The 24,234-nt window shown below is 39.7% G+C and overlaps 1 protein-coding gene across 1 annotated transcript in view; it reads right to left on the bottom strand.

Annotated features, from left to right (window-relative positions):
- The window catches only part of GREB1L (GREB1 like retinoic acid receptor coactivator), a 273,695-nt gene extending 265,031 nt beyond the window's left edge, over positions 1-8,664 (bottom strand). The window contains exon 1 of the mRNA XM_059409323.1: positions 8,455-8,664. The gene's annotated coding sequence lies outside the window, so the exon portion shown is untranslated. The remainder of the gene's footprint in view (positions 1-8,454) is intronic.
- Positions 8,665-24,234: the final 15,570 nt, after the last annotated feature.

Below are 24,234 nucleotides of genomic sequence, written 5' to 3'. Positions count from 1 at the left end.
TGACAATTTTAGGCATTCCTCCTCTATAAAAACTGAATGCACAGGATGATAATTGTGAGAAGTGTTTCTAAGATTCTTACGTCCCTAAAACCACGTGGGAAGATTGTTAAAATGCACAATCCAGGGTCCCACCCCAGAAACTCTCATTCAGTAGGTTAAGAGACCAATAATCCTCATTTAACAAGCACCCCGGGCAAGTAAGGCAGGTGTTGACAAATCGCACTGAAGAACAGCGAATTTAAGGATGTCTGATCTCTTTACAAACTGATTAACCAAAGAATTTGAGAAGTGTGGTACACTAGAGAGAACAAAGAATTCTGAAGTCAGAAGATCTAGACTACCTCTCTGACCTAATCCCCCACTCCCTCCCTCGCTTGCCTCTCCCCTTCAGTGGCTGTGGCCTCCTTGCCACAACAGGTGAGAAGACTCTTCCTCTCAACTTTCCAATGATTCACACAGACTTCAGGACTCACGCAGGTGTCACCTCTCAGTTGTACCTTACAGAGAATCACAGCTCCTATCTCACCTTCTAATTCCCTTTGCTGCTTCATCTTCCTCTCTAGCACTTCTTGCGATCTAAAATACAACGGTTTGCTCATTTTCTCTCGCTTATTGTTTGATTCCCAAAAGAGCAGGAGAATGTTAGTTTTCATCACTGTGTGGTATCCTCAGTATCTAGAATGGCACCTGAACAGAGTTCAACGAGGTTTCATTTGCCCAAGACAAAACAAATGAAGCCTGAAGCATTCAGCAATAGAAGGCAAATACAGACAGAAGGTGGACTTGTTAATAGAGATTCCTGGGCCCTGCCAGAGACTCTGATGATTCAATAGGTTTGGAGGGAGGCCTGAGATTCTGAATTTCTAAGAGGAACCCACGTGATACTGATAGAGCCTAGAGTAGTTACCAAGTGCCTCTGCCCAAGTTTTAGTGAAATCCAGCCTGTTCTAAGTATAAGAAGAGCTGCAAGCTAGAAGAGGGAAAGCTTCATTCTACTCATGCATGTCAGAAGAGAAAAGTCGTTCCTCTAATCTCTGTGTGCTTAAGCTATCTACCCAAATAAATGAAATGATTCTACGATAAAAATATTTTTATTTATCTATATATCATGGATATTTATTGCAACTTGATTTTTAATAAAAACATGAGGTTTAGTTTGTGTCTAATTTTTTTGCTCTATAAATAATGATTCTGGTGATATTTTTGTCATATTCCTTTGCTCATTTGTCTAATTATTTCTTTCTAGCAAATTCCTAGGAGGGAAATTTGAGACAAAGAGTTTGAACCAACATTGTCCAATAGAACATCCTCCAGCGATGGACATCTATATCTTCACAGTCCAATGTGGTAACCACTAGCCACATGCAGCTATTAAGCACTTGAAATATGATTGGCACAATTGAGAAACTGAATCTTTAGTTTTATATAATACTAATTTAAGCTTAAATAGCCACATGTGGCAAGGCACAACCATATTGGACAGGGTAAAAAGAGACATTTAGGTCTTATCCATGATGCCAAATTGCTCTCCAGAAAAGCTATAAGTATACTTACTGTGTAACAGTGACCATTCTTTACCCCAATGCCAACACTAGATTTTGTTTATCTATTGAATCTTCATAATCTGAAAGTTTAAAAGTGTGTGGTTTTCATAAGTATTTCTTTACTAATAATGTTGAATAGAGATGTTTCTTCTGTCATCATACTCATTCCAATGCAAATATTTTCACCCATGTTAATTAACTGAGAGGTTGGAAATTATCTTGCTTTCCAAATTTGTTTTGTTGGGCCTCTGTTTTCTTACAATTTCTTGGCAATATTTAAATTCATTTTAAAATATGAATTTTCAGCTCCATTTGAAAAATGAAATCATCTGGCAACAGTGACACAGTCCCATGGGACAAAAAAATCAGTAAAAAGTCTTAGAAATCTACTGCTTTCAGACTTCCTTGTCCACCAGAACCTGTTAGCCCATATGATTTTACAGGTGTTTGCTTCACTCACTCAGATTACCTACTTGACCTTTACAGGCACCTGAGTTTACAACTATTCTGAGTTAAATTCTGAGTGATTAAAAGGCAAACAGCAGCTAATAATAATGACTAAATTTCATTTCATACTTGGCATGCTAAAGTGATGTTATGAAATTTCTAGGTTATTTTATAACTAATATTTAACAGAAAAATATTTTTCTAGTGGTTGTTGACATTTCCTACTCCCTAAAGCAGTGGTTCAGCACCAGAATGGTTCTTAAAATACAGATCAGTTGGCCCTGTCCCCAGAGTTTCTGACTCAATAGTTTGGGTTGGGCCCCAAGAATTTTCATCTAACTTCAAGCTCCAAGTGCAGTTCTACATTGAGGTGAAGTTTTCTCAAAGGTACGGACACTCCTGAAGCATCTTGATAATGTGTAATATTCTTTTTTTGTTAATGAATTTGTATATCCTTTCTTCCCAAAACATGTCCACATTTATTATTTCTTTTTATATTTATAACAATCCTGTGCAGAAAGTTGATAATTAGAGCAGTAAATAATGGTTCCATTTTATATAAGAAAAATAAGGCACAGGAGTTAAGAATTTACCCAAATACATAAGAAATTAAAAGAGCTAGCACAAGCAGGTTTCCTAATTCCCAAACTGGGTAATATAGGCAAATGTAGCAATCCAGGACACAACTGGCACCATAAAAATAGAATCATGCCCAGGAAGAGGAAAGACCATATAAGATATGGTTCACAGCAACAAACAAGTATCAAATGCTGATTATATGTTAATCTATGTTAATCATGCCTATAGTCTCTACCCTATGGATGGTTGAAAACACTCATAAAGCATAGAAAATTTAAAAAATAAAATCTGAAACCACAACCTTGAAAAGATACTGAATCTCCACATCATAGAGCAAAAGCAAATATGCTAAAGGGGTAGGTAATAGTGGTAAATACAGAGTTGGGTAGAAGAGAGGAGTCCCTGTGGGAGCTTCACATCTGGACTTGGAGGAGTTGCTATCACCAGTCAGTCAAGAATGGGAGGGAAGGAAGAGTACACAATAGGGAGCCCTCCTGGGGCTCAGCAGCACAAAGAGCTGCTGTTATCCACATTGGGTGTGTGTTTGCCAGAAATATCAGGGCTGCTGGAACTCCAGAACTTACAAGGGCATGCTTTTGTGTAGTCTAAATTACCTTGACTATATAAGAACTCAAGTCAGAGGGAATAACTTCATTATCCATTTGTAGCCAAAAGATACCACGATTAGGGCTCATGAAACCTTCTCTCTGGCTTTCCCCTCAAGTTTTGAAAAGCATTCCTAGTAAAAATTCACCAAATTGTGATCACAATAATGCTAATTATAAATCAGCCCCTACAGGGGAAAAAAGAGAAGACTACATTTTCACTTAGGTAGAACTGATACATTATTAACTTCAGCAGCTACTTTCCTAAGATTTAAAATAATAATAACTAATAACAGTTACCGTAGACTGAAAATAGAAAACAAAACAAACAAACAAACAAAACTACAATTAATTTGAAAGAAACTATTGGAACATTTGATTCAGTCTTCACTAGCAGTGTAACTGACCTGTTCTATATGCCCACCTCATAGTACAACTCAAAATGACTGAGGCGGTGAAATGTCTACCACTCCATTTAGAAAAATGTAGCAATACTGCTGAAAAAAAAACCTCTCACTTTGCACAAGACCAAAGAAATACAAATCAAACAAAGGGATACAATTTTACATTGATCAAATTAGTCACAATAACATAAATGTTTTAAAACGACATAAGCATGCACATAGATTGTTAATGGCAGTATAAACTTTATAATCCTTTTGGAAAGTAACTTGGAACTTACCAGGAATCTGGAAATGTTCTATTAAAAATAAGAGCTAACATTTACTTGTGTTTTTATCATGTTATTGCTTTCTATCTTAGCCTTGTAGAGAACTATTAGTATACACATTTTATAAGTCAAGAAGCAAAAGTTCTGAGAAAAAAAATTATAAATTATTTTGCCAGTAAGTGATGGAGTGAGTTTCTGAACTCTGAATCTTTAATTTTAGAGTCCACCCATTTACAATTATACCATACTGCCTCTCTGAAGAAATTGTCCGAAGGAAGGAAGGAAGGAAAGAAGGAAGGAGAAGAAAAGTACATTCATGCGGACAGTCATCATATATATTTTTTAAGATTTTATTTATTTATTTGACAGACAGAGATCACAAGCAGGTAGAGAGGAGGAAGCAGACTCCCCACAGAGCAGAGAGCCCAATGCGGGGCTCCATCCCAGGACGCTGAGATCATGACCTGAGCTGAAGGCAGAGGCTTTAACCCACTGAGCCATCCAGGTGCCCCATCATATTATTTTTAAACACTGAAAAATTCCCAAGTAGAGGAAGGGCTAAGTAAATTATGGTACATTAACTGGATAAACTATTATAAAATTACTACGAATAATAGGGAGTAAATTATTAAAAATGTTGACAAAAAATCAGGACAGAAATGTATCTGTAATATGATAAGACATTTATAAAAAAATATATTCATATGGTAAGACTGAGAATGGAGCTGGAAGAAATAAAAACTACTACTATTTTAGAACTTTCTGCTAGAACTTAATTTTCTTTTACTTTTGTCAGTCTTGTCAATCAAGATTACTCTAAGCACCTTACCTTACAAACTCATTCTCCTAGTTTATATTCTTATCATCCCAGTCAAACATTCCTAAAACTTCACTAATAATTTATTCATATTAAAGACTTATTCAAAGTAATTACACAATATTCCTTATTGGTGATTCTGAAGCTCTAAAGTATGTGACTTCTTAACATCAATGATTTTTGCAATAACCATTTACAGTATATATATATTTTTTCTTTTCAAATTTTTATTTAAATTCTAGTTAGTTAACAAACAATGCAATATTGGCTTCAGGAGTAAAATTCAGCAATTCATTACTTACATACAACACCCAATGCTCATCATAACAAGTATCCACCCATCTAGCCCATCCCCCACCTGCCTCCCTTCAACAACCCTCAGTTCGTTCTCTATCTTTAAGTCTATTATGGTTTGTTTCCCTCTCCTCCCCCATATGTTCATCTGTTTTGTTTCTTAAATTCCACATAAGAGAGAAATCATGGTATTTGTCTTTCTCTGACTTATAACAGGGTACTTTCAAAAAAACTTAATTGAGATCATATACAGTGACCAAAAGCGACTAATTCTTTTTTATTTTCATAACATTGCAATCACTCCTCAGCTCCCTGAACCGATCCAGGGATCATCAACCCAGAGTTTGCAGGTGTTTTAGAGATCAGAAAAGTTTCCTACTAAGAACATGATCTCTAAGTGAATACTTACAAAGTAAATAAACCAGCTGTAGGGATATTCACATTCTAAATGCTTGTGAGAATTACTAAGTAAATTATGTCAACTTCTTTTGAAGTACACAAGTGAAAAGAAAAAAATTAAGATTACCAAAAAGAAAAGTAAGAGTTTGGTAAGAGTAATTTCCCTAAAAATCTGCAACATGAACTATAAAGAAAATTCTCTCTCCTTAGCCATACAAGGTGATACACAGAGAGAGGCCCATTCAGCTTAGGGTTTGGTCTCTATCAATAACATAAACAGACATTTTGTGGGAAAGTGAAGTAGCTGTTTTTCAATGATATCAATCTTATAAGAACAGGAATGTAGTTTAAACCCCTCTAATTTCCTTGTTATGAATCTACAAATCAGGAAATTTTTTGTCACTCTACTCTCTAGTACACACAGGTCCAACTGGTTATCCTTAGTCAATCATAGAACATCTACAGAAGTGCTATTTTAATAATAAAATTTTAGATTTAAAAGGACCCTTAGAAACCAAGTAGTTCAGTTTGTTTATTTAACTGAGGGGGGAAAAAGCATTTCTAAGAAAGTTACTTCATTTAGCTAGTTTATAAGTACAAGCCTGGAACTAGATGTGCTCAAATATCTTAAACTTGGTTTTCATATTTCTCCCTTACCACTAAATTTCTGTATTATCTTATGTCAATGGGAGTGTTTACATATGTCTTTTCAATGTATTCTGATAATATACTTCCCTGGACATAGTTAGTTACAGTGCTCGTCCTTTACTTCATAAAGAGCTCCAAAATGGAGGGGAAAAAAAATTTTTTTAAATGGCTATTAAAAACAGTGGAGAGTGGCACCTGGGTGGCTCAGTGGGTTAAAGCCTCTGCCTTCGGCTCAGGTCATGGTCCCAGGGTCCTGGGGTGGAGCCCCACCATGCCATCCCATCCCATTGGGCTCTCTGCTCAGCAGGGAGCCTGCTTCCTAATCCCCAAACCCCGCCTGCCTCTCTGCCTACTTGTGATCTCTGTCTGTCAAATAAAAAATAAAATCTTAAAAAAAAAAAAAAAAAACAGTGTAGAGAAACTAGTGATGGTGGGGGCAGAGGCAGAGATCATCCTTTAACAGTTCTGCTTTCCACAGTATATTTGTTTCAAGATTTTTAGCATTCTAACTGATCTTCTCCTGCAATAAGTGCCTTAGGCCAAATAAGAGGTTCTGAAGTCATCATGAATGGGTATCACATAGTCATCACCATTGATATGTAGTTCAGTCTTATACTCCATTCCTTTCATCCTTTATTTTCATAATTAATTCCATTTAAATAGAAGATGTATGGAAGAATATACAAGAATTGCCTCTGGGAAGGAGGGCATTGGGGCTATGGAGTGGGAAAGGGAAAACTTACTTTACACTGTGAAACTCTTAACCCTATGCACATTACTTTTCAATATTAATTTAAAATGTCCTTTACGGCACCTGGGTGGCTCAGTCGGTTAAATGGTTAAACATCTACCTTCAGCTCAGGTCATGATCCCAGGGTCCTGGGATAGAGTCCCATATTGGGCTCCCTGCTCCTCAGGCAGCCTGCTTCTCCCTCTGCCTCTCTCTCTTTCTCTCTTTCTGTCTCTCATAAATAAATAAATAAACAAATAAATAAATAAATACTTATTTCTTTAAAAAAAATTAAATGTCCCTTTAAACATGCCTATATTCATATAATTCTATCATAAACATTTCCAATGAAACAACTATTTCAACGTTTTTTTCTCTTTTAAAAACTTTCCAGTATTGCAACTTGTAAAAACACATAGAAATTTTCAGAAAGAAAAAGAACACAGTCACAAAACTCAAAGCAGAATTCCAGGATCTAAAGTATAAGAAAATGTTCGGAGGGATGAGAGGTTTTTAAGGGGTCATTTAATTTAAAAATTTTTTACAGAAAACCTCTTCCCCATATTCAAATAGCTAGGTTTTAACATGAGATTTAAGTGGGATTTCGGGGCGGGGGGGCTCTAAAGTTGTAAAAATAGAAATGAAATTTTGGTGTCTGTCTTTTGAACTGGAGACGGAGAACTTAGGGTAGGGTGGATAAGGACCTTGTGACAGTCACGTTCATACAGGAAAGGAGTATGACTGAATGAGTTTCTCCAGGATCCGTCCACCTCAGTTGGAGGCAGATGAATCGTTCTGGACCTTCCTGGGGCTTGATTTAACGGAGAAGCCCCATGAACTGAATCTATACAGATAATTTATTTTAATGGAGAGCTCGGAAGAGGGACTAAGGGAATTGATTTACTTTAACAAACTGCCTCATCATCACCCTTGCCAGGCCAGAGCACATACCTCACCTCGCTGTCTATTTGCGTCAGGATCAGCTGTCAACACAACCCTTTGTGTCTCATTCAGATTAAGAGTGGTCCTCCACCACTCACAGAAAAATGGAAATGATGGCTGGAGACGCGCGCGCGCTGGTGACGAAGTGACATTGGATGTGGAGAAAAGAAACCCATGGACACTGAGCGACCGCCCAGCCACCGCTGGACGCTCTCAACTTTCCCAAGCTGAGCTCTCTTCATCCTTTCCCCCAACCCCCGTCACCTCCGCGCCTCCTGCCTGCCCTCCACCCGCCGGGCGATCCCCTCACAAGCCCCTTAGGCTCGGGGAAACAGGACCACGGCGCGCCCCCCGCCGCCTCCACCTCGGCGCTCCCCGCCGCGCCGGAGCCTCTCCCATCCCACGCTCGGGCTTCCTCGCTCCCGCCACAAAGGCGGCGAGAAGAGCCCGCGGTGACAGGCCTCTGGCCTCCGGGCGCGGACCGCACGGGCTCGGTCCCCTCAGAGGGCTGACGCAAGGCGGCAGGGAGAAGGGGTTTGGATCCGAGGCTGCCACTGGCGCCTGCCCTCGCCACGCAAACACAGGGGCGCTCACACACCCGCTCCGCCTTCCCAGTCCTCCAGAAAAAGTCAGCTGCAGCGCTTCCCCGCGCAGGCAGGGTGTCCACAGCCCGCCAAAGGGCAGCTCCTGCCGGGCAGAGGCGTGCGCTCGCGTCCGGCTCGCCACCTCTCCTCCCCGCCTCCCCGCGCCCGCGCCCCGGAGTCCCCGCAGCAGCTCACCTGGCCCTGGCGGGGCGCTAGGGCAGAGAACCAGGGGGTGGCCCTCGCCTCGGCCGGGGCTCGTCTCCCCACCCCCAGTCCGGGTCCCAGCGCAGCGCTGCGCTCGCTCCGGCCGCCCTCTTCGAGGTGCTAGCGCCGCCGGTGGCTGGCGTCTCTCTGGCAGGCGCGCTTGCCGCGCGCTCAGTTCCCCGGGGCGGAGCGAGGCGGCTGCCGCCGCGGCCGGAGGCGGATTCCTCAGGTGCTGCCCCTCCCGCTTCCCCAGAATCTCCGCGGCGGGGACCCCCGCGCCCCCTCCCCCCTGCCCCGCCTCTCGGCCTCCCGCAGCCCTCGCGCCCGCGAGTGGCCTTTAGGGCTCCTTTTCCCTCCTTGAGGACAGTGAGCGCGATGGGGGATCTCCTTGAGGACATCCCCCCCACACACACCCTTTCCAACGACGCCCCTTCCCCTCCTCAGTCCCCTGTGCTCACGCCTCCATTTCCAAACTCTACGACCCAAATGATGTGTGTGGCCACTGTGGGGTGTGGAGGGTAGTGTGGAGGGTGTGGAGGATTGCCCCCCAGAGTGCGGCTGACGCGCTCAGCCGGGAAGAAAAATTATTTTCTCGCGGATTCCGCGTTAATTCACAGAGTGCTCTCGCTTCATTGCGCGATTGCTTTCTCTGTCCGCAGGACGGCGGCTAAAGGGCCTTAAGGGTGAACTCGGCCTGGGCAATGGTGGGTCAAAAACCCTTGGCCTTTTGCACGAAGGGGGGTAGGGCGGGGGGCAGGACGCGGACAAAACTAAACAAACCCGGGAGCTCCCGGCCAGAGCCAAATTTTGCACCTCCTAGATGAGCACGCCCCCCCCATCCCCCCAGCCAGCGGACCCCGGCCGGGCGCTGGGGAAGGCTGCCTGCTCGCGGTGGCTTGTCCGGAGCCTCCGTGATACGGAGGGATCGTCCGCCGCACCCGCAGCCACTTCCAGCAGGCCCTGGACCATGACGGGTGCGCCGGGAACAAACGTTCTCAAGAGATGCTCGGCCGGCCTGTAGTGACAGATTGCGCTCCACTTTTCACAGCTGGTGGTATCTGTTAGTAGAGATGTAGTTCCATTTTAAAAACTGTCATTGTTGCCAGAGATAGGCTGCTAGACTCCTTTACTGAACTGCCCGCCCCCTGGAAGAAACAGCTCCAAGCTACATGTGGTAGAAGAGTCTAGGTAAAGAGAAGTTGATCTACTTTTAGTGTCTTGGGGGCAAGTATAGCCCCGGGTAGCTCAGCACGTTGGTGGAAATAAGGAAGCTACAGCGGGTTGCTTATCAGTCTATTGTTACGGTATCATTGTCAATTATAGTTTAAAGACATCTTCAATTAAAGTAGACCTCATATGATCTCTATGATCTCTAAGTCAGTACCATTCGTTTGCTTGTCTTGTATTTTTTTTTTTTTTTTTTAAGAACCGAAATGTAATACCCCTTCCTCCCCTCCCCCCCGCCCTTCTCTTTTGGTCGATCCAAAGGGAATTGACCAGAAGTGTGGAATCACCACAAAATAACTTAGGCATAGTTCAATTAATGACTAGCAAAAGCAAGCGATTTGTTTGTGATTTCATTTGTGTTCTCTCCCTCCTCCACTGGGAAGAGACTCTCAACTGCCATTTTCTTTAAAATCATTTTGTTCCTTGTGGTGATAAGAAGCAGAAATGGTTTTTTGGTTTGTTTTACAATCAAATCCCTATTGTCAGGTCTTTAAAATCACATAGAAACACTTTTAATGTGCCACAGGGGCAGGAAACACGGCTTTCAATCACTGCTGTATTCCCACAGTTCTGGATCTAGCACACAATACAGGCTTAGTAAATGAAATCAATACGAGTTTTAAACAACTACAGCATAGAGAGATGCAGATGATTAACAGTATAGCTCAACATCTCAAAAAGGAATCCACACTCACCATGAGAACTACACATACATATGGAAATGAGTTAGTAGAAACCTGAGATTTCAAGTTAACCTTGCGTATACAAACTAAGCTTACAAGAGGTTAAAGCAGGTGAGAGAAACTTTTGAAAAACTCAATCCCTCACAAGCTCTGTAGAGTTAGGGAGAGGGACACCATCCACTTTAAAGATAAGGAAACTAGCAACAATGAGTAGCCTTAAAACAAAACTACAGTGCAATTTTCTTTCAGTTTAGTTGAAGGACCATTGTGGAGTGCTGAGCACGCTAGGCTCTGGAGATGTAAAAACAAATTTGGCAGATTTATTCAAGGACCTTAGATTAACATTACAGAGCTCTGGTATTCATTCTTCATTCATTCAGTACATATTTATTAAACCCGTATTGTGAGCTAGATGGTATTGTGGGAACTAAGGTTCATCAAAAAACAAAACAAATCTCTACCAAGGTTAAAAGTTAGTGATACTAATCGATTTCTGGATTGAAAACATTTTAATGTCTCCTTTATTAGATAATACATTCCCTTTCCCTGAATTTATTTGTTTGAATATAAATCTCTCCTGGGTTTATATATCCCCCATCATGCCCAATAGATTTCTGTGATTATAAAATATGATAGGGCTGAGTGAGCACTCTGGGTCCTGGCTCCAAGACCTACCTATTATGTAACCTTGACCAAGTTATTTGACTCCAGCTTAGTGTCCCCATCTATAGTACATACCTCAGAGAGAAGCCATGTGGATTTTGACGATGCACAATACCTGGCAAACTATAAAATGTTAACTGCTGCAAATTCTTCCACTGTTCTCTGTGACAATGATTCCCAAATACTTCTCCATAGATATTCTGCATCAGAATTCAAATTCAGTGAAAAATATGAGATTCACAACAGTTGGGGACCTTATAAATAATAGAATCCTTCCAAGTTGTTATTGTGATGATCCTCTGTCTCGGCAATGGGAGAAGTTCTATAATTACGTTCTGGTTCTGCTTTCAAGGATGTACACCCTTCTGCATTAATCTCTGTAGTCCTTGTTCCACACTCTGGAAGACTCTTTCTTGTTCAATATCCTTCATGGCCACTTCTGAAGTGGGCTTGGGGATGAACTCCCTCCTTGGAGACTTCACAGTTTTCCTTGCTCATTTCCTGGCAGTACAAGTTTGGGATCCTGAGAGTTCTTTTACAATTAAAGGTTTTTAAGGCCAAGCTTGTGGCTTATCTGCCAAAGCAGTTCCTCAGATACATAGTAGACTTCATATTTATTTGCTTCCATCGAGTTCCATGTGCCAACAGTCACACCCAAAGTTCTTTCCTGGATGTAGTTTCCAATACTTTATTCCCTTGCTTCCTCTCTCTGTACCTTTTTCTCTCAACTTAAGGTTTGAAGCTTGGTGACTCAGCATCCTGTCTACCATCAACCATTATCTCTGAGGAGGAAGATGGGCACTACTTTCCTACCAGTTCATTGAGGGAAACCAAATTCCAACCTAGTACCACCATCCTCAGAGGATAAGACTCATTGTGGGGGTGCACCTGCATAGCTCAGTGGGTTAAGCCTCTGCCTTTGGCTCAGGTCATGATACCAGGGTCCTGGGATCGAGTCCGCATTGGACTCTTTGCTCAGCAGGGAGCCTGGTTCCCCCTCTCTCTCTTCCTGCCTCTCTGCCTACTTGTGATCTCTGTCAAATAAATAAATAAAATCTTAAGAAGAAAAAGAAAAGACTCATGTGGGAAATTGAAATTAATTTCAGATGGGATGCCAGTTACCAGCCGTGAGTGATCTAGATCTTCCTTTATAAATATGAGCAGATAAATCAGATAATCATTAGGAGGAAATCTATTGTTTGAAAGAAGAGGCCAAATTAAAGCAGATATCACTCACTAAAATGGAGTTAATGTAGGAAATAGGAGAAAATATTTTTAAAGAACCTGTTCATGTTCTTAGTGAAATTTAAAGAGTGATAAAGACAGGTTGAAAATAGAGCAATCTGAGACCAGAATATCCTCAGAAATTAAAAAGTACATGAATATTTTAAGTTGAAAAGACTACAGAAGCAGTTAATAGAAGAAAAGATCATGCTGAAAACTTAATTAATTATAAGACCATCTCAAAGAGTCCTTCCAATATGTAGAACAACAACGACAACAAAAAAGTAGAAAATATGGAAGAAAAGATAAATATTTTTAAAAGATCCAGGAGATCCAAATTCATATGTTGGAAGTTTTAGAAGCAAGATGGAATAGATGATATGGGGCACCTGAGGGGCTCAGCTGGTTAAGCATCTGACTCTCGATTTTAGCTCAGGTCATGATCTTGGCATCCTGAGAGCCAGTCCTGTCTTGAACTCCACACTCAGCAAGGAGTCTGCTTGAAGATTCTCTCTCTCTCTCTCTCCTTCTGCCCCTCCCCCTTCTCTCTCACTCAAATAAATAAATATTTTTTTAAAAAGATGGAATAAATGTTATATATTAATATAATTGTGATATACAATATCTATTTTGTAGTATACAACAAAACATCCTTAAAAGAAACTAAAAACCTAAATAAATGGAAACATATCATGTGTTGTTGGAGTTAATATTCTTAAGGTATCTATAAACTCCAAACTGATCTAGATTCGACACAACTTCTATCAAAATTCCAGCTGGTTTTGTTTTGTCTTGTTTTATTTTTGTAGAAAATGACAGGCTGACCCTACAATTTGTAGTAAAATTCAAGAGACTCAGAATAGTCAAAACAATTTTTTTTAAAAGATTTTATTTATTTATTTGACAGAGAGAAATCACAAGTAGATGGAGAGGCAGGCTGAAAGAGAGAGAGGAAGAAGCAGGCTCCCTGCCCAGCAGAGAGCCTGATGTGGGACTCGATCCCAGGACCCTGGGATCATGACCTGAGCCGAAGGCAGCGGCTTAACCCACTGAGCCACCCAGGCGCCCCAACAATTTTTTTTTTTTAATTAAGAAGGTCAGGGGCATCTGGGTGGCTCAGTCAGTTAAGCACCTGCCGTCGGCTCAGGTCATGATCCCAGGGTCCTGGGATGGAGCCCCACGTCGTGCTCCCTACTCAGCAGGGAGCCTGCTTCTTCCTCTGCCTCTCCCTGATGCTCATGTGCACACTCTCTCCCTCAAATAAATAAAGTCTTTGAAAAAAGAAAATAAAAAAATAAAAATTAAGAAGGTCAGAAGAATGAACTTCCCAATTTTAAACCTCAATACAAAGTTACAATAAAACAGAGTGGAACTGGGATGCCTGGGTGGCTCAGTCAGTTGAGAATCTGTCTTCAGCTCAGGTCATGATCCCAGTGTCCTGGAATCGAGTCCCGCATCAGGCTCCTTGCTCCACGGGGAGCCTGCTTCTCCCTCTGCCTCTGCCTGCCACTCTGCTTGACTGTGCTCTCTCTCTCTCTCTCACACTAACAAATAAATAAATAAAATTTAAGAAAAAAAAAAAAAAGACAGTGGAACTGACATAAAGATAGACATATAAATCAATGGAATAGAATTGAGAGTCCAGAAATGAACCCATGAATCTATGGTTAATTGACTTTCAACAAGGGTATCAAAATAATCTGCCTTCCAACAGATATAAAAATCTATTCAAAATGGATCTTAAATATAATGTAAAAGCTGAAAGTCTAAAACTCTATTTACAGAGTTCTTTGACTTTGCATTAGGCAACGGTTTCCTAACATGACACCAAAAGCACAAGCAACAAGGCAAAATCAGATAAATTGGTTCATAAAATCAAATGCTTTTGTGTATCAGGGGCACCTAGGTGGCTCAGTCGGTTGAGGGTCTGATTTGGGTTCAGGTTATGATCTCTAGGTCCTGGGATAGAGGACCAAATTGGGCTCTGAGCTCAGCAGGGAGTCTGCTTCTCCCTTTCCCTCTCCCTCTGCACCCCCCCCCCACAAATGCATACTCTCTCAAATAAATAAATGATTTTCTTAAAAAGCCTTTTGTACCCCAAGGCTAGTATTAAGAAAGTGAAAAAATAACCCACAATGTGGGAGAAAATATTTGTAAATTATAGGTATGATAAAAATCTATTATCCAAAATATATTAAGAACTCTTACAACTGAACAATAAAAAGACAACTAATCCAAATGAAAAATGAAATCAAAAAGATTTGAACAGACATTTCTCCAGAGAAGATTGTCAAATGGCTAATAAGCATACAAAAAGACACTCAACATAATTAGCCACTAGGGAAAGATAAATCAAAACCACAATGAAATATCACTTTATACCCATTAGAACAGCCATTAGCAAAACAGAACAAAACAGAAAATAACAATGGAATGCTATTCATCTTTAAAAAGAAAGGAAATTCTGACATACAACAGCATGGATGAATATTGAAGACATCATGCTAAGCGAAATAAACCAGTCACAAAGGACAAATAGAATATGATTCGACTTCTCTGAGGTACCTAGAGGAGCCAAATTCATAGGGACAGAAAGTAGAGTGGTGGTTGGGCTGGCGCCAAGGTGGGGGAAGTGATGTGGAGGTATTGTGTAATGGGTACAGTTAAGGTTAGAGTAAGACATGAAGAAAGTCCTGCAGATGGATGATGGGGATGGATGCCCAAAAATGTGAAGGTATTTAATGTCACAGGACTATACAAAACTATATCCTTAAAAATGGTTAAAATTATAAATTTTATGTTATATATAGTTCACCATAATAAGAAAGAAGTTTTAAAATTTGTTTTTAAAAATACAATAACAAATGTGAGCAAAGATATGGAGAAATTGGAACCCTTATACTTTGCTTGTAGGAATGTAAAATGACAGAGCCACTGTGGGAAATGATTCACCAGTTCCTCAAAAAATTAAGTAGAATTATAATGTGACCCAGCAATCCCACTCCTAGATATACACCCAAGAGAATTTAAAATATTCACACAAAAACTTTTTACACAAATGTTTATAACAGCATTATCCATAGTAGCCAAAGATGTGCACCAACCCATAAAAGGATAAACAAGATGGTACATCTGTACGATGGACTATTGTTCAGTCATTGTTTTTAAAAGAGGAAGTAGTGATGCATGCTCCAAAATAGATGAAACTTGAGAAGATTATCCTAAGTGGAAAAGGTCAAACATAAATAATAAATAACATAAAAAAAAATGGCCACATATTCTATTATTCCAATTATACAAAATGTCTAGAGTAGGAAAATCCACAGAGATAGGGGGTAAGTTAGGGGCTACCTGAGGCTAGGAGGTTTGGGGAGAAATGGACAATAAGTGCTAATGGGTCTGTTTTCTTTTTGGGGTGATGAAAATGTTTTAAAACTGATTGTGGTGATGGTTGCACAACTCTGAATATACATACTCAAAACCAACGGATTGTACATTTTAAAAGGGTAAATTTTGGAACACCTGGGTGACTCAGATGGTTAAGTGTCTGCTTTCGGGTCAGGTCATGATCCCAGGGTCCTGGGATTGAGTCCCGCTTCAAGCTCCCTGCTCAGTGGGGAGTCTGCTGCTCCCTCTGCCTGCCACTCCCCCTACTTGTGCCTGCGCTTTCTCTCTCTCTGACAAATAAATAAATAAATAAAATCTTTTTAAAAAAGGTTAAGTTTTATTATATGTGAGTTAAAATGGGGAGGCAGTATTTAAACAGATACTAGAAGAAAATTATCCGGAGATAAATATAAATTTATAAATTTCTGTATTCAGCTTGAAAGGGCAAGATTATTTGATACACTTACACATATCCTTGTGAAATTTCTGCTTTAGGGTTAAAAAATAAAATTATGTGGGGGAACCTGGATGGCTCAGTGGGTTAAAGCCTCTGCCTTTGGCTCAGGTCATGATCCCAGGGTCCTGAGATCGAGCCCCGCATTGGGCTCTCTGCTCTGCAGGGAGCCTCCTTCCCCCTCTCTCTCTGCCTGCCTCTCTGCCTACTTGTGATCTCTGTCTGTCAAATAAATAAATAAAATCTTTAAAAAAATAATAATAATTAGATCGTCTTCTGACATCTAATCTGCAACATTATAAGAAAAATATTTATAGGACTGTGAAGGAAGGACTATGAAGGAAAACTGTATCAGTTGGAATTCCAGACAAAGCTGTAGTATAGTTAGTTGCCTCCCACACCATACTTTCCCACTTTGGTGCACACTATAATTTCCTTTGCCTTAATCTTGTGATTGGATCAAGAATGGACAATAATATAGGTCTAAACCAATGAATACATATGGCATTTTCTTGTCACAAAGTTTGTTTTGGACTACTCCAATTAAAGTAAAGGGTGATGCTTCATTTAAAGGTTTAGGAAAATAATTCTACCATTCTCACTGTGTGATGTGCTTTTGCAAAGCCTAAATTGCTATAACCACCCCAATACCACAAAGGAAGATAACATGAGGAAGATGGCAGATTTGAGAAAATCAAAACTAGAGTTAAAACCTTTATCAAGCTGTGTTTCAAACTTGCCTCAGAGTTTTGTTAAAAGAACAAAAATTCTGGGATGCCTGGGTGGTTCAGTGGGTAAAAGCCTCTGCCTTCAGCTCAGGTCATGATCCCAGGATCCTGGGATCGAGCCCCATGTGGGACTCTCTGCTCAGCAAGGAGTCAGCTTCCTCCTCTCTCTATACTTGCCTCCCTGACTACTTGTGATCTGTGTCTGTCAAAAAAATAAATAAAATCTTTAAAAAAAAAAAAAAGGAACAAAAATTCTACTTGCTATTAAGTTTCTTTGCAATGCATTTGATGTTGCCTGCAATGAAAAAACACGGGAGAGTAAAAACCCAGTAAAGTATAAAAATTATTTTATTTCATTTAATTTTATAAATAAATAATTACTGATAGTTTTCATAAAATCTAATGTACATATTAACACAGGGTTCATAGCATAGGAAAGCAAAAATTTAAATATTAAAAATAGTCTAGATTTAAAGTTCCAGTTTATTTGAACAAATGTGGGAGGTATGGATCCCTGGACGGAAAATTCTAACTGTCTCAATGTGTTTGGGGAGGAGAATAAGGCAAGAATATATACCCTTTTTTCTTTATATTCATAAGCACATATTGGTTCAATTTTTAAAATTTTAATGATAATGGCCATATTTGGTTGTGAAACTTTCAAATTATTTGAGGAGGGAAAACATACAAAGGAAACTTAACCAAAATGACAAAAGTCAGGAAAAGAGGAAAAAACGATAAAGCATAATAAACAGAAAATAAGATGTCTGAATATATTCCTAGCATTAATAACAATAAATCACACAAGCTAAATCTTCCCATAGAAAGACAAAAAAAATCAGAGTGAACATTCAAGAGAAAATTTAATTCTATTTAATTTTATTAATTCTATTCTCCTATTCTCTATTCTTTAATTCTATTCTCCTAATCCTAATCCTAATACTGGAAATAAAACAACACAGAAAAATTGAAAATAAGTGGATGGCAAGTAAAGTTACAAGAAAATGCCGACAAAAAGAAACAAAAGCAAAATAAAATCAAAGTGAAATGCATGATTAAAAAGTAAGCACCAAGTAGGAAAATAAGACTAGTTTACTTTGATAAAAGGAACAATAAGAAGAATGGTGAATATTTATTAAACACTCACTTAACTAAGGATTTTCTCAAGGAATTCTTACAAGCTATGGAGTGACTATAATTAACACTTATATTTTGCAGATGCTGATTATAGGCTTTAGAGAGATTAGGTATCCTCAATGTCACACAGTGTAGATGGGTATGGAATTCAAACCTCAATCTGCTAATTCCAAAGTACAAATATGTAATATCAAAATATCTAAAAAAAAAAAACAAATGGGAATAAAAGAATTTATTTTAAACATTTAAATCCCTTTCTCTAAGAATTTGACAGATCTCATGGACCAAAAATAAATAGAAAGAAGAGGATCTGGTAACACAACAAAACACAGATGTGATATATACAGATAACTTTGAACTCTAAAACCATAGCATACGCATTCTTCTCTAACGTCCCAAAATACTTAAAATACTAAAATGTTCTAAGCCACAATGAACATCTTAACAGGTTCTGAAGAATGGAAATCTTAGTCTTGAGCCATAATTTTTGACCCTAACTTAGAAAACTAAAAATTATAAAAAGATAACTAACATAAATCTACTTGATGTTTTAAAAATCTTTCTGACTAAAGATAAATTTAATTTGCTATTGTAGATTAGCTAGACATTATGAACAACAAGGATACACTTATTAAAAACCCAGGAGTTCATGATATTTGATTTGGCAATAAATTGGGTATGACCAAAAGCATAGACAACAGAAGTAAAAATAGATACAGTGAAATACATCAAAATTTAAAACTTCTGTGCATCAAAGGACACAAACAGCAAAGTGAAAAGCCAGCCTCTGGGATGAGAGAAAATATCTGCAAATCATATAACTGATAAGGGGTTAATATACAGAATATATAAAGAACTCCTATAACTCAACAAAAACAAAAACCTAAACCCAATTTAAAAAGCAGACAAAGAACTTGAATAGACATTTCTCACAGTAGATAAATAAATGGGCAACGAGCACCTCAACATCACTAGAAATCAGAGAAAAGCAAATCAGTACCTCAATGAGAAATCACCTCACACACATTTAGGATGGTTACTGTAAAAAACACAGGAAAAAACAAGTGTTGGAAAGGATATAGAGAAATTGGAACCCTAATATTCTACCCTGATAGGATTTTTAAAAACAGAACTCTGGGGGCACTGTGGTGGCTCAGTGGGTTAGATGTCTGCCTTCAGCTCAGGTCATGATCCCAGAGTCCTGGGATTGAGGGCCATGTTGGGCTCCCTCTTCCGCATGGAGCCTGCTTCTCCCTCTTTCCCTGCTCGTGCTCTCTCTCTCTTTCTCTCTCACTTGCTCACTCTCTCTCCCTCAAATAAATAAAATCTTTAAAAAATTAGTACTCTGATCACACCCCCCCATTTTTTTTTTAAGATTTTATTTATTTGACAGACAGAGATCACAAGTAGGCAGAGGCAGGCAGAGAGAGGGGGAAGCAGGCTCCCCACCGATCAGGGAGCCTGATGTGGGGCTTGATCCCAGGACCCTGATATCATGACCCAAGCTGAAGGCAGAGGCTTAACCCACTGAGCCACCCAGGTGCCCTCCCCTCTCCCATTTTTATTGCAATTTTATATAGTGCTCATGATATTCCAGGCAGTCTTAAGCTCTTTATATGTTTTAACTAGTTTCATTCTTATAACCTTATGTGGTAAGTAGTATTATTATCCTCTCATTTTACATGAAAGAAAATTAAGACACAAGTTAAACGATTTTGTTTTTCCTGATGCTACCGTTAGTATGTGGCATAGTCAAGATACATGAACCTGGCAGTGCCTCCAGAGTCTACTCTCCCTCCAAGCACGATTCAACGCCTTCTCTTTGTCCTTAAGAAAGGGTGTAAAACTAGCCTGATAGGATCTTAAGGTTTGTATGTTAAAGAAGAGGCAATTTGATGCTCTATCTTCAGGGATTAAAAAATTGCCGAGGAAAGTTGTTATGGGTTCATTTATGCCTTCCCAAAATTCACAAGTTGAAGTCCTAACTCCCAGTACCTCAGAATGTGACCTTATTTTGAAATAGGATCATTGCAGATGTAATTAGTTAAGTTAGAATGAGCTCGGACTGGAGTAGGGTAGGCTTCTAATTCAATGACTGAAGTCCTTATAAAAAAGACAAATTTGGACCCAGACAGGCACACAGGAAGAATACTGTATGAAGATAAAGACAGAGATTGGGTAATACATCTACAAACCAAATAAAACATCAAAATTGCCAGTCATCCACCAGAAGCTGGGAGAAAGGCATGGAACAGACTTTTCTTAACAACTTTTAGAAGGAATCAGCCTTGCTGACACTTTGATCTTGGATTTCCAGCAGAAGGGTAAGACAGTAAATTTCTGTTGTTTACACCACCCAATTTGTGGTACTTTCGTATGGCAGCCTGAGCAAGTTAATACGGAGATTTTGCCAGATGTTTCATGACCATCTTAGGCATGGAGTCATAACTAAGACTGTTACAAACTTTAAGAATATTCTCTTTTTCTTTTACCAGTACAACTTTTTAAATTGAGGTTAATTGAGGTATAATTGATATACCTTACACTTGTTTCAGATGTACAACATAATGACTCAATATTTGTATATACTGCAAAATGATCACCACAAGAAGTCTAGTTAACATGTCACTCCGTATTATTAGATTTTTTTTCTTATGATGAGAACTTTCAAAATCTAGTCTCTTATCAAAATTTTAAAAAATAAACCTCTTTTTATTTATTTATTTACTTATTTGTCAAAGAGAGAGAATGAGAGAGAGAGAGAAAGAGAAGGAACAAGCAGAGGGAGGGGCAGGCAGAGGGAGAAGCAGCTCTCCACTGAGGAAAAAGCTCAAGTCGGTACTTGATCCCACGACCCTGGGATTATGATCTGAGCCAAAGGGAGACACTTAACTGAGTAAGCCACCCAGGCATCCCAGCAACTTTCAAATATGAAATACATTATTATTAACTCTAGTTGCTATGCTGTACATTACATCCTGATGACTTACTTATTTTATAACCGGAAAATTGTAGCTTTTGATTCCTTTCACCTATTTTGTCCTTGCCCCCGACCCCACCTCTGTCTGGCAACCACCAATTTGTTCTCTGCATCTAGAGCTTGTTTTCTTGGGGGTGAGGGGTAGAGGTTAAACTCCACATATAAGTGAGGCCATACAGTATTTGTGTTTCTATGTCTGACTTACTTACTTAGCATGATCCATTCATCTATCACAAATGGCAAGATTTCATACTTCTTATAACTAAATAATATTCCATGGTTTATATACACCACCTTTTCTTTATCCATTCATCTGTCAGTGGACACTTGAATTGTTTCCATACCTTGGCTATTGTAAATAATGATACAAAAAAAACATGAACGTGCATATATCTTTTTGAGTTAGTGTTTTCATTTTTTAAACAAATTAGACCAATTTCCAGAAGTGGAATCACTAGATAATATGGTATTCCTATTTTTAATTTTTTGAAGAACCTCCATACTGTTCTCCATGGTGGCCACACCAACTTAAATTCCCACCAATAGTGTGAGAGGGCTCCCTTTTCTCTACATCTACGCCAGCATTTGTTATCTCTTGTCTTTTTGATAACAGCCATTCTGACAGGTGTGAGGTGATATCTTATTGTGGTTTTGATTTGCACTTTCCTGATAATTAGTGATGTTGACCATTTTTTTATGTACCTGTTGGCCATCTGCATGTCTTCTTTGGAAAAAAGTCCGTTCAGACCTTCTACCCACTTTTTAATCAAATTGTTTGGGTTTTGTTTTTGTTTTTGTTTGCTATGAAGTTGTATGAACACTTTATATATGTTGAATATTAAGAATTTCTCTTTTTTAAAGATTTTATTTATTTGACAGAGAGAGAGAATGAGCACAAGGAAGGGGAGGGACAGGCAGTGGTAGAGGGAGAAGCAGGCTTCCCACTAAACAGGGAGACCAGTGCAAGCTCCGTCGCAGGACCCCCGGATCATCATGACTGGAGCCGAAGGCAGACGCTCAACTGACTGAGCTGCCCCGGAGCCCCGGATATTAGGAATTTCTTAACTTTGAAGCTTCTCTATGTTTATTAAGATTCCTTAGTGATTAATGATAAATTCCAAAAAACCCATAAGGACCAGGTTGTTTGCCTCTGGATATCTGAGGAAGAAGGAATTTATGGAAGGCATACTTATCTCTACAGCCAGTCTTGTGAAAGAAAATGACAAAAGGATGCAGAGGCAATAGCAACATAAAAAAGAAAAGACAAGTAGGCTACCCTTAGGGCCTGCCAAAAAAGCAGGGGTGGGGGGTGGGGGGGTAATAGGAAGCTGCTGGGGCCTAAGAGCCTAGAAGCTTCTCTGGAATTCCAACACTTCTGACTTCTCTTGTCCAGAGAATTGCAGCAATCTTTTCACCAGCCTCTTATATTTCCTGTCTTTGCTTCTGCCATTTCTCCAGCCTGAACGAACACTTACCTCTTCTTTGAGTACCAGAGCTGGGACTAGGGTGAGACAAACAAGGCCCCCGAGGGTGCAAAAGATAAGGAAAACACTCCCTCCCAGGTGCCAGCCCTGCATTTCTACCACCCTGAGAGTGAGGGCCTCTCTAAATTTTGCACCAGAGGTGTCTGTTGAATTGAAGGTTTTTCACCCTTCAATGCTCACCGATTTTCTTTGATAATCCCAGTCGTAAGTAATTACTTGTCCTATGTGCTGTCATAACACTTTGCTCATTTTCCTATGAACTTAAAGCACTCCTATCACTCCATGTCAAAATCTGGAGTCATCCTTGATCCTTGCATTAATAGGATCCTTGATCCTTGCATTAATAGGATCCTTGATCCTGCCTTAATAATATCCCCAATATGACCACTTCTCACTTCCCTATCCTGATACCACCTTGGTCTGAAACTCCTGGATGTTTGCAATGGACTCCTAGTTTCTATCCACTTGCCCTACCCATACCCCCTGCCCCCTGTCTGTACAGGCATACCCGTGTTACTGAGAATAAAAGTCAATCTCCTTACCAAGTCCTAAATGATCCTATCTGAGCCCAGACTCTCTTTCCAACCTGATTTCCTGCCATGTTCTCGCTCCACAAGCTGCACTCACTTTCATTACTCTTCCTAGTGTTCCTTCAAGCCCCTCCAGCCTAAGGGTCTTTGCCAGTTCAGTTATTTCTGCCTTGAAATCTGTTTATTCAGAAAGTAACATACTTTACTTATTTTTTTTTTAAGATTTTATTTATGTATTGGAGAGGTGGGGGGAGAGCACAAAGGAAGAGTGAGAGAGAGAAGTGGACTCCCCATGGAGCAGAGAGCCCAATGTAGGGCTCAATCCCAGGACCCTGAGATCATAATCTGAGCCAAAGGTAGATGCTTAACTGACCGAGCCATCCAAGTGCCCTATAACACACTTTAACTCTTAGTCTTTTTCAGTTCTCTGCTTAAACAGTACCTTCTCAGAGAGACTATGTAAAATAACACCCTTGTCACTGCTTTACACTACTTTATTCCTTTACATTGTTTTATTTTTTTTCAAGGTACTTATTACTACTTATATTTTATTATTCATTTATTTGTATATTATCTGTTTTCTCTCCTAGACTGTGTGCTACACAAGGGTAAAGATTTTTGTCATGTTTTTTTTTAAGATTTTATGTATTCATTTGTCAGAGAGAGGGTGCAAGCAGGGGGAGCAGCAGGCAAAGGGAAAAGCAGGATTCCCACTGAGCAAGGAGTCAAAACTGGGATTAATTTCAGGGTCCTGGGATCAAGCCCCTCCTGCTTCTCCCTCTCCCTTTTCCCCTACCCCCACTCATGCTCTCTCTTTCTCGATCTCCATAAATAATCTACTTTAAAAAAAATAATTACAGGGGCACCTGGGTGGCTCAGTGGGTTCAGCCTCTGCCTTCAGCTCAGGTCATGATCTCAGAGTCCTTGGATCAAGCCCCACATCAGGCTCTCTGCTCAGCAGGGAGCCTGCTTCTCCCCCGACTCTCTCTCTCTGCCTGCCTCTCTGCCTACTTGTGATCTCTGGCTGTCAAATAAATAAATAAATAAATAATAATTAGAGGGGCGTCTGGGTGGCTCAGATGGTTAAGTGTCTGCCTTCGGCTCAGGTCATGATCCCAGGATCCTGGGATTGAGTCCCACATCGGGCTCCCTGCTCAGCAGGAAGTCTGCTTCTCACTTCCTCTCTGTTGCCCCTCCTTGTGCTCTTTCTCTCTCTCTCTGTGTGTGTCAAATAAATAAATAAAAATAAATCTTTAAAAAAAATAATAAAATAA

This window comes from Mustela nigripes, chromosome 8 (assembly GCF_022355385.1).
Source record: "Mustela nigripes isolate SB6536 chromosome 8, MUSNIG.SB6536, whole genome shotgun sequence".
Lineage (NCBI taxonomy): Eukaryota > Metazoa > Chordata > Mammalia > Carnivora > Mustelidae > Mustela > Mustela nigripes.
Note: the sequence above shows the minus strand (reverse complement) of the source record. Positions and strands in the feature narration are given on the sequence as shown.